Here is a 10,872-nt window from a genome sequence, read left to right as displayed (position 1 = left end):
TATAAATTATTTCTAGTCTTAGAAAATTATTTCTAGTCTTAGAAATTTCCCCAAAATTTCTAAGACTAGAAATAATTTCTAAGGTGTAGCCATTCTCTAGGATTAGATTTTCAGGGTTTACCCCCATGAAATTCTATAGCACCTTGAGGATTTAACTGGAGAAATACCCTTCCTTAAAGACCGCCAGGGAATAAAAGGTACAATGGCTAAGCCCTCAGCTAAGAATTTAAAATGTAAAAGATGGGGCTTCATATGAAATCCACTAGCCCTGTCACTACACTGAACTCCAGCTGAGTATCAGGAATTCAAAAGAGATTGTGAGACAAAGGTTTTAAAGTAAAAATAATCTTCACTTACCACCACTTAGGGGCAAAGATTTGAACAAGTCCTTCTGGTCAAATGCTGCTGAGAATTTTCATTTCAACCCCAGGTCAGTGGTTGAAGTCCAGGGACAGATAAATCAGGTTTTCTGCTCTCACAAAGACTGGCAGCCTCAGAAACCTTGTATAGTATTGTTATGAGGTGGAACCAGAGCTCACTTAACAACCACCACCCCAGATATATTGAACCAGATGATATATTTTAACAGCATCCCCAAGTGATTCTTATAGATTCTTATGTATACATGGAGATTTTTACCTTTATTTGGGGATCTTATTAAAAGGTGCAAGTGAACCAGTTGGAGGTTGTTTGACATTTCTGAACCAGAGTTTTCCCAACTGTAAATGATCAGTGGTGGTTGTGTCCCAGTTGAGTCTGTTCTGACTCACAGTGATCCTGTGTAGGATTTCTGAGGCTGCAAACCTTTATGGAAGGAGCTCTGGTAGCGTAGTGGTTACAAATTGGGCTGCAAACCACAAAGTCAGCAGTTCAAAACTACCAGCTGTTCCATGGGAGAAAGATGAGGTTTTCTGCTCCCGTAAAGATTTATAGCCTCGGAAACCCTGGACAGGGTCGCTATGAGTCAGAACCGACTCCACAGCACATAACCACCACTACCACCAAACTTTTATGGGAGCAGAAGCCCTCATCTTTCTCCACCTGAGCTATTGGTAGATTCAGACAACAGACCTTACAGTTAAGCAGCCCAGCTTGTCATCCAGGGCTCCTTAAATTACCTGTATCATAAGTTAATTAGATGAACTGGATTCCAACATCTCTAACAATTGTCAGACAGATCTATTCGCAAGAGAGACGTGAACTCATCCTAAAGAGGAAGGTAAAGTCAGGTGTTAAAAGATTGATTTGAGATTGGAGCACAGAAGGGTGAAGGCTACACAAACTGGCACCCAGCCTACACCAAGGTAGGGGAGGAGAGGGAAAAAGAGAGAAGGGAGAAAAGAAAGCTGGCCTGGAGAAACCAGGTGGGGCTCCAGTAGCATGGGAGCACAAGCAAGCTGCTGGAGTATCTCCTGACAAAGCACGGTAACCAACCAGAAGGCACCAACTGCCCCTCTGCAAGTCAGTAATCAATAACCACCTGCTTTTGTAGTCATGCAGGCTCCAAGGAACACAGTTGGTTTGGCATTCTGAGACTGCATTCCACAAATATCTGACATCAGATATTCACGAGTACCCAATCATGTGCTTTGGCTTGCAGGTGCAGAACCAGACATAGCACCTTAGGGTCAAGGGCACCAGCAGCGGCGGGGGTGCAGAGCTGAGACTTAAGAGAGTGCAGAGGGATGTCCAACAGCAAAGAACATGAGGGGACTGTTTTGATACTCATGGGAGACGCTCCCACAGGATCTCCAAGTACTTAAAGCAAATTTTGTCATGGATAAGATCACATGGACAAATGGTTAATGCACTTGGTTTGTAACTGAAAGGCTGGAAGTTTGAGACCACCCATCAGTGCTTTGGAAGAAAGGCCAGGAAATCTCCCTTCTAAAAAATAAGAGTCATTGACACCCTATGGAACACTGTTGTGCTCTGAGGACAAGTGGCTTTTGGTGTAAGATTACGATCACCTGGTGTACAGGTGGGGACAAGAGCCAGTAACGTTATTCCTATCTTTATGGGCTCCATTGTCCTTACAAGCAGAACAGGCCTAGGGAAGTCTGGATCATTAGCATTATTATTCATATTGTAAAGGCTGGAAATATTTTTCTCCCTTTTTTTAATAAATCCAGATTTCACAAACTTTTCTTTACAGCAGATTAGAAAAAAAGAAAAATATTCACTGGGTTATTGTGAGGCAAGAAACCGTGTCTATCAATGATCAGGCCAAGGAGAATCATGCTAATTAAATTTCCTTTTAGTGACATGCTATTGTATTTCCTAGCTTATCTACTCCCGGCTTTCTCAGTTACCCAGAATCCTAGGTGAACACCACTTCTCATGGGGCGAGGCGGGACTGCCATGAGACTTCAGTTCAGAGTCAATACAAGGTGGAAATTTAAGTCACATTTCATAAGAATTGACTTCTGAGAAACACCAAATCTGCTTCCCACAGCTCAAGAATTCTTCAAACTCCGTTTTAATTAACAATGTTTCAAAGGAAAAGTCCTTTGTCTATTTATTCTTGAAAAAGAGAGTTCAGGTTTTCTTCCATTTGAAATTGCTTTATTGACTCGACTTGCAGCAATCCCCTTAGGTAGATATCACCAGCACATCCAATTCAACTAAGGATTGGATTCGATTACTGTCAAGTAAACAACTTACTACTCACACATAGATTTGGTCCCAAATGAAATCCCCAAGTTATTGAATTGAACACTTCTGGATGAAGAGGAAACGCACAAAGACCCTCTCGCCTGAGATGCTATCTAATACTAAGGGCTCATTGAGCCATCAGGAGGTTGTACCTAGAAGACCAGTGAGATTGTCTGGCAAAAGGCCAACTCAGCTGGTGAGTCTCTATTAGTACCACCTTTCAGGAGGGCAGTTTGTAATATGTATCAAGAGTCTAAAATAGGTTTATATTTTAAACACAAACAAACATCAACAACAACAGCACACACAAAAAAACACAGTTGCTTTATAGTTAATTCTAAACTCCTCGTAACCTCATGTGTCAATGTAGATCTGTGCTCTGTAGTTTTTCAATGGCTGATTTTCTGGAAATAAATCACCAGGCCTTTTGTCCAAGGTGCCTCTGGGTGGACTAGAACCTGCAATCTTCCTGTCATCAGCCAGCTTGTTTACCATTTGTACCACACCGAGAATCATCCACCTATTCCATTTTTAAGATTTTGGCCCAAGAAACTAAAATTAGTGTACAAAGTTGCAACGATATTCATTGCAATGTTTAGAGGAGAAAAAAACTGTAAGTAAACTAATATTCAATGATGTTGTTTTTGTTTTTAAATGCTGTCGAGTCGGTTTCGACTCATAGTGATCCTGTATAGGATTATGAGGAATGGTTGGTAAATTCTGAACCGCTAACCTTGGGGCTCAAAAGGACCTTGCAGTCCAGTGCTTATCCTTCAGTCCCACATCAGGACTCCAATGTTCAATGATGTTGTTGCTTTTAAATGCCATCGAGTCGGTTCCAACTCATAGTGATCCTGTATAGGGTTTCCAAGAAGCAGCTGGTACATTTGAACCATTGACCTTATGGTTGAAACCGACATTGCAGTCCAGTGCATTAACCTGCAGCGCCACACCAGGATTTCATATTCAATGATAGGAATTATCAAATACGGTATACAATTAAGTATTCTTTAAGAAAATCTAGACATGTAGAAAGATGTAATAACATAAGAAATGATGCTATTGTGAGCAAAAAAAAATAGTTTGCACTATAATATAAAAATGGTATCACTTATAAAATATATGTACTGTTGCATATAAAAAGTGTGAATAACAGATATCAAAATGTTCGTATTTATTTTTGTTGTTATTATTGTCATTGAGTTGTTTCCAACTCATAGTGGTCATACTATAAACAAGTTTTATTTTCCTCTTTTGTTTGTCTGAGTTTGTAAATTTTTCTATGATAGCATATGTTACTTTTATTAATAGTAAAAAATAAAGTTTTGAATTAAAGTTAGAATTAGAAGAGATCTGAAAATAATCTAGTTTGGTCACTCATTTTACATATAGTGAAACTGTAGCTTAGAGAGTTGTATTGAGAAAAATAAACTCTATTACCAAAATAGGAAAATCATTTCTTAAAAATTATCACATTGGAAACTAAAAAGGGGAGTAGTTAATCTTTCATTTCAGGAACAGAGGACACCAGGACCAGCAGTTCGAAGCTACCAGCTGTTCTGCAGGAGAAAGATGAGGCTTTTTGCTCCCATAAAGATTTACAACCTCGGAAACCCTGTACAGGGTCACTATGAGTCGGAACCAACTCCACGGCACACAACAACAACATAGGGTCTCTGGAGTCCTGGTGTGGCAATGTGGGTTAATGCACCAGACTGCAAAGCCTTTTGAACTGCAAGGTTGGCGGTTCAAGCTCACTAGCTGTTTCTCAAAAACCCTATACAGGGTCGCTATGGGTCGGAACTGACTTGACAGCACTTCACAACAACAACAATAACAATAGGGTCTCTGGCAGACGCTATAGAACAAATACTGGACTGCTAATCACAAGGTTATCACAATATGACTTTGGACATATTGTCAAGAGGGAGCAGTCGCTGGAGAAGGATATCATGTTTGGTAAAGGAGGGTCAGAGAAAAAGAGTTAGAACCCCAACGAGATGGACTGGCTAAGTGGCATTATCGATGGACTCAAGCGTGGCAACAATAGCGAGGTTGGCCCAGTATAGGGCAGTGTTTTGTTCTGCTGTGCATAAGGTCACTATGGGCTGGTACTGACTCGACGGCACCTAACAACAACAACCACTACAAGGTAAACAGTTCAAATTCATCAGTTGCTCCTCGGAAACCCTATACAGGGTTGTTATGAATCGGAACCAACTCAATGGCACTTAATGGTAACAACAAGCAGGGTCTGTATAACTTGGAATAGACGTGCCAGTAGTGGGTATTGGTTTCAGAGCTGTTGTTTTCAGCATTTTGGGTTTTCTGACACTACCCTTGAACATCTGATGAATGCCACTAATGTTATTCCTAGAAAACTGCACATGAGCTCCAAGAAAGAAATACTGCATGTTGTTTCAAGGGGCTCACAGACACCCAAAAGCCAACCTTTGGATTCCCTACAGCAATGTGTTTTATGTAAACAATGACATGAACTTCTATGACATAGAATGGAAAATAGTAGGGTAAAGAAAAATCAATAGAATAACAACAGATCTCACACATAGTAAGGGTTAGTAAGATTCTGTGAAATTTTTGTTTCAGTTGTTTGTGTGTGTGTTTTGTATACTAGATCATGATATAAATTATATTTATCACAATGAACTGGAGTGAAAATGGCTACCTTCTAGCCCATTGTTGTTAAATGCCGTCGAGCCTGATCCAACTCTTAGTGACCCTGTGTAGGGTTTCCAAGGATTGGCTTGTGGGTTTGAACCACCAACCTTGTGGTGTGCAGTCCCATTCTTATCCTACAGCACCACACCAGGACTCACGTATTACCAAAATGAAAACATCATGTAACAGAAAGGAAAAGAGTAGAAGGTTGGTTTGACCAAGCATGTAATTATACCTCCTGGAGGAATTAAGGAGAACGAGGGAAATTTCTTTTAGCTCATATAAATAAATTCTCTGTTACGCTATAGGGGGAAAAAAAAAAGGTTAAAAAAATTGGATCCCGGCCTGAGGAGGTAGTTTGGATTCTTTCTGATCTATATGCCATGAGTGCTTAAATACCTTATTTCTAACTTTAATTTATTTCCCACTGTTAAGTCCGGGCAACATTCATCTATTTACTGCATCGATTCTAGGAAAGTAAGAATCAAATCACATATAAGTTGTCTCTGTCTCCATCTCTGTTGCTCACTCCCTCTCTCTGTGACTTTCCCTTTGTTGTTCTCTCTCCCTCTCTTTTCAGTTCTCTGTCCCTCCTGTGCATGCATGCACAGACAAACACACACATACACATACAAACAGAGCAAAGGGAAGAAATGAAAACCATTCAACAGATTTGATTGAATCTGAGGCACCCATACTAACCACAAGGAGACAACTGTCAGTTCCAGACTGTCTCCAATTCATGCCACTGCCTGAATCAAATGGATTTCCCATCAGACTAGTGGGTTTGTGTCCTGTTAACATAATAAATTCAATCAAGTTCCTCTTGCATGTGCTTTAGGACATGCTACCTGAATGGCCCTCAGATACTCTTTCTCAACAGGACAAACACAAAGCTATTTAGTTTGGTCAGAAACAACTGTAACTTTTATTTCTAGCACAGGAGAGAGTCCTCAAATCTTCAGTCGGTGAGTTGAATCCTACACATAGTGACCCCCTATATAGGGTTTGTTGTTGTGAAGTACTGTCGAGTTGGTTCAAACTCATAGAGATTCTGTATAGGGTTTGTTGCTGCTGTTGTTGTTGTTAAGAGCCGTCAAGTCGGTTCAAACTCATAGCAACCCTGTATAAGCTTTCCGAGGAGTGGCTGGTGATTTTGAACTGCTAACCAAGTGGGTCAAATCAACCTTGGGGTCCAAGGCTTATCTCACAGTGCCATACCAGGGTTTGGTGTTGTTGTTGTTGTTAGGTGCAATCGAGTCAGTGCCGACCCATAGCGACCTTACGCACAGCAGAACGAAACACTGCCCGATCCTGGGCCAACCTCACTACTGTTGCCACACTTGAGTGTATCGATGCTGCCACTTGGCCAATCCATCTCATTGGGGCTCCTCCTCTTTTTCTCTGACCCTCCATCTTACCAAACATGATATCCTTCTCCAGTGACTGGTCCCTCCTGATAATATGTCCAAAGTATGAGAGATGAAGTTTGGCCATCTTGGCCTCCAAGAAGCACTCTGGCTGCACGTCTTCCAAAACGGATCTATTGGTTCTTTAAGCATATTGTTGTTGTTAAGTGCCATCGAGTCAATTCCAACCCATAGCTACCTTGTGTAGGGTTTCCACGGAGCAGCTGGTGAGCTTGAACCTCTGACCTTGCAATGCAAACGACTTTGCTGTCTGGAGCATTAACCTACAGTGCCACACCAGAAAGCATACAGCTTCTTCCTTTTTTATGAGGAGTGGCTGATGGGTTTTCACCATGGACCTTGAGGTTGGCAGCTCAACGCCTAACCCACAACATCATCAGGGCTCTTTCAAGGAAGTGTATACAAAGGAAACTGATGCCAGGTGTGTGTGCAATGGCTCCATTCGGTCTCAGAGTATGCACCAGGATGGCCTCAGGACACCAAAGCTATGGCAAAGTTCACCTAAAATGCTTTCTGTTTCCTTCCCTGGGAGGCCTTTGGAAAAGGACCTTTATCCTGTAGGTAGCAGTTGGAGGCAGAAGTAGAACTTTAGCCATTACTAGGGGATCTTTCCCAACGGAATGTGGAAATCATCGGACAATCTCTTTGATATCCCATGAAAGTAAAGTTTTAATAAAGGTAATACACAAATGGCTGCAAGCATACATTGACAGAGAACTTCCAGAGGTTCATGCCGGATTCAGAAGAGGACATGGAATGAGAGATATCACTGCTGATGTCTGGTGGATCTTGGCTGAAAGCAGAGAATACCAGAAAGATGTTTACCTGTGCTTTACTGACTATGCAAAGGCTCTCGATTGTGTGGATCATGACAAGCTATGGACAACATCGCGAAGTGTGATTATTCCAGAACACTTAATTGTGCTCAGGAGGAATCTGTAAATGGACCAAGAGGCAGTTGTTCAAACAGAACACGGGTACACTGAATGGTTTAAAATTAAGAAAGGTGTGCAACAGGGTTGTATTGTTTTACCATACTTATTCCACCTGTATGTTCAGCAAATAATCCGAGAAACTGGGTAATATGAAGAAAAACATGGCATCAGGATTGGAGGAAGACTCATTAACAACCTACAATATGCAGATGATACAACCTTGCTTGCTGAAAGTGAAGAAGACTTTTAAAATATTTACTGATAAAGGTCAACGAGCACAACCTTTGGTATGGATTACATCTCAATGTAAAGAAAACAAAAATCCTCACCAGTAGACCAATAAACAACATTCTTATCAACAGAAAAAAGATTGAAGTTGTCAAGGACTTCCTACTTCTTGGACCAACTATCAACACTCACGGAAGCAGCAGTCAAGAAATCAAACGACGTATTGCATTGGGCAGATCTGCTGCACAAGACCTTTTTAATGTTTTGAAGAGCAAAGATGTCAGCTTGAGGACTAAGGTGTGCCTGACCCAAGCCATGGTAATTTCAATAACCTCATATGAATGCAAAAGCTGGACAGTGAATATGGAAGACTGTAGAAGACTTGATACTTCTGAGTTATGGTGTTGGAGGAGAATATTGAAAGTGCCATGGGCTGCCAAAAGAACCAACTGATCTGTGTTGGAATAAGTACAGCCAGAGTGCTCCTTGGAGGCCAGGATGGCCAAACTTCGTCTCTCATACTTTGGACATATTTTCAGGAGGGAGAAGGATATCATGTTTGGTTAGGGGGAGGGTCAGAGAAAAAGAGCAAGACGCCCAGCAAGATGGATTGGCAAAGTGGCAGCATCAATGGTCTCAAGCATGGCAACAGTAGTGAGGTTGGCCCAGGATCATGCAGTGTTTCATTCTGCTGTGCATAAGTTCACTAGGAGTCAGTACCAACTTGATGGCACCTAACAACACCAGGGGATATTATCAGTCCAACAGTCATCTGTCAATTTGTCAACCTTGGTGGCTTAAACCAGTACTTTAAATACCAGCAGGGTAACCCAGGGTGAACAGGTTTCAGGGGAATTTCCACACTAAGACAGACTAGGAAGAATGAAACGTGGACTACTTCTGAATGTTTAGCCACAGAAAAATATTATGAATAGCAAAATTATATGAAGAAGATTGTGGCATCAGAATTGGAGGAATAGACTCTAACAGCCTGCTATATGAAGATCAGAGACTATAGACTTCATGCAGTATACATTGAACCTCAGAGCAAAGGAAACAAAAAGTCCTCACAACTGGACCAATAAACAATATAAATGGAGAAAGATTGAAATTGTCAAAAACTATTAACACTCATGGAAGCAGCAGTTAAGAAATCAAATGACATATTGCACTAGACAAATATGCTACATAAGATCTCTTTAAAGTGTTCAGGAGCCAAGTTGTCAGTTTGAGGACTAAAGTGCACCACACCCAAGCCAGGGTATTTTCAATCACCCCATATGCATGTGAAAATTAGACAATAAATAAGGATAGCAGTAAAAGAATCAATACATTTGCACTATGATGTTACGGAAGACTATGTCAGAAGAACATACAAATTTGTGTTAAAAGAAGTACACGGGCCAATCATGCTGTCTATGGGTGATGACGTCTGGCTACTCTTATGCATGCACAGGGAGGGGAGACCTTGGTGAGGCAGTGGAGATGCTTAGTGGAGGTGAAAGCATTAGTGGAAAGGAAAGCACAAGAGAAAAATGCAGAGCTGGAGTCATAGATACTCCCTGGCCAAGAGAGGCCATTACAGCCGAATATCTCATGGCCTTCAGGGATTGGCTGCACTGCCTCTGAGAACATATGCAGATCAACCAGTTGATGCTGATGTAACAGTGATTGGTTCTGGTCCTGGAGGATACATTGCTGCTATTAAAGCTGCCCAGTTAGGCTTCAAGACAATCTGCATTGAGAAAAATGAAACGCTTAGTAGAACAAGCTTGAATGTTGGTTACATTCTTTCTAAGGCCTTATTGAATATTTATCATCACTACCATATGGCCCATGGAAAAGATTTCGCATCTAGGGGAACTGAAATGTCTGAAGTTCGCTTGAATTTAGAGAAGATGAGGGAACAGAAGAGTACTGCAGTAAGAGCTCTGACAGGCAGAATTGGCCACTTATTTAAACAGAGTAAGATTGTTCACATAAATGGATATGGGAAGATAACTGGCAAAAACCAGGTCACTGCTTCTAAGGTTGATGGGAGCACTCAAGTTATCAACACAAAGAAAATTCTCATAGCTACGGGCTCGGAAGTTACTCCCTTTCCTGGAATCACAATTGATGAAGAAACAATAGTGTCAACTACAGGGGCTTTGTCTTTTAAAGAAAAGTTCCAGAGAAGATGGTTGTTATGGGTGCAGGAGTAATAGGTGTAGAATTGGGTTCAGTTTGGCAAAGATTTGGTGCTGATGTGACAGCAGTTGAGTTTTGGGGTCATGTTGGTGGAATTGGCATTGATACAGAAATAACTAAAAACTTTCTGCGTATCCTTGAAAAACAGGGATTTAAATGTAAATTGAATACAAAGGTTACTGGTGTTACCAAGAAGTCAGATGGAAAAATTGAAGTTGCCTCTGGTGGGAAAGCAGAAGTTATGACTTGTTGTACTTTTGGTTTGTATTGGCCGATGACCCTTTACTCAGAATTTGGGACTAGAAGAACTTGATAATGAACTGGATCCCACAGGCAGAATTCCACTAAATACCAAATTCCACACTAAAATTCCAAATATCTATGCTATTGGTGATGTAGTTGCTGGTCCAATGCTGGCTCACAAAGCAGAAGACGAAGGTATTATCTGTGTTGAAGGAATGGCTGGTGAGGCTGTGCACACTGACTACAACTGTGTGCCATCGGTGATCTACACACTCCCTGAAGTTGCTTGGGCTGGCAAATCAGAAGAGCAGTTGAAAGAAGAGGGGATTGAGTACAAAGTTGGGAAATTCCCATTTGCTGCCAATAGCAGAGCTAAGACAGATAAATGCTGACACAGATGGCATGGTGAAGATTCTTGGGCAGAAAGTAATGGATAGGGTATTGGGAGCACATATTCTAAGACCAGGTGCTGGAGAAATGGTAAATGAAGCTGCTCTTGCTTTGGAATATGG

The 10,872-nt window shown here is 41.3% G+C and overlaps 1 protein-coding gene and 1 pseudogene across 3 annotated transcripts in view; one reads left to right on the top strand and one right to left on the bottom strand.

The window, feature by feature from the left end:
* Nucleotides 1-10,872, bottom strand: part of NCAM1 (neural cell adhesion molecule 1) — a 465,549-nt gene that overhangs the window by 328,145 nt on the left and 126,532 nt on the right. The window lies entirely within an intron of this gene.
* Nucleotides 9,448-10,870, top strand: LOC102824900 (annotated as a pseudogene).

This window comes from Chrysochloris asiatica, unplaced genomic scaffold, assembly GCF_000296735.1.
Source record: "Chrysochloris asiatica unplaced genomic scaffold, ChrAsi1.0 scaffold00008, whole genome shotgun sequence".
Classification (NCBI taxonomy): Eukaryota; Metazoa; Chordata; class Mammalia; order Afrosoricida; family Chrysochloridae; genus Chrysochloris; species Chrysochloris asiatica.
The sequence above is the reverse complement of the archived record's forward strand: the minus strand, read 5'-3'. Positions and strand labels throughout refer to the sequence as shown.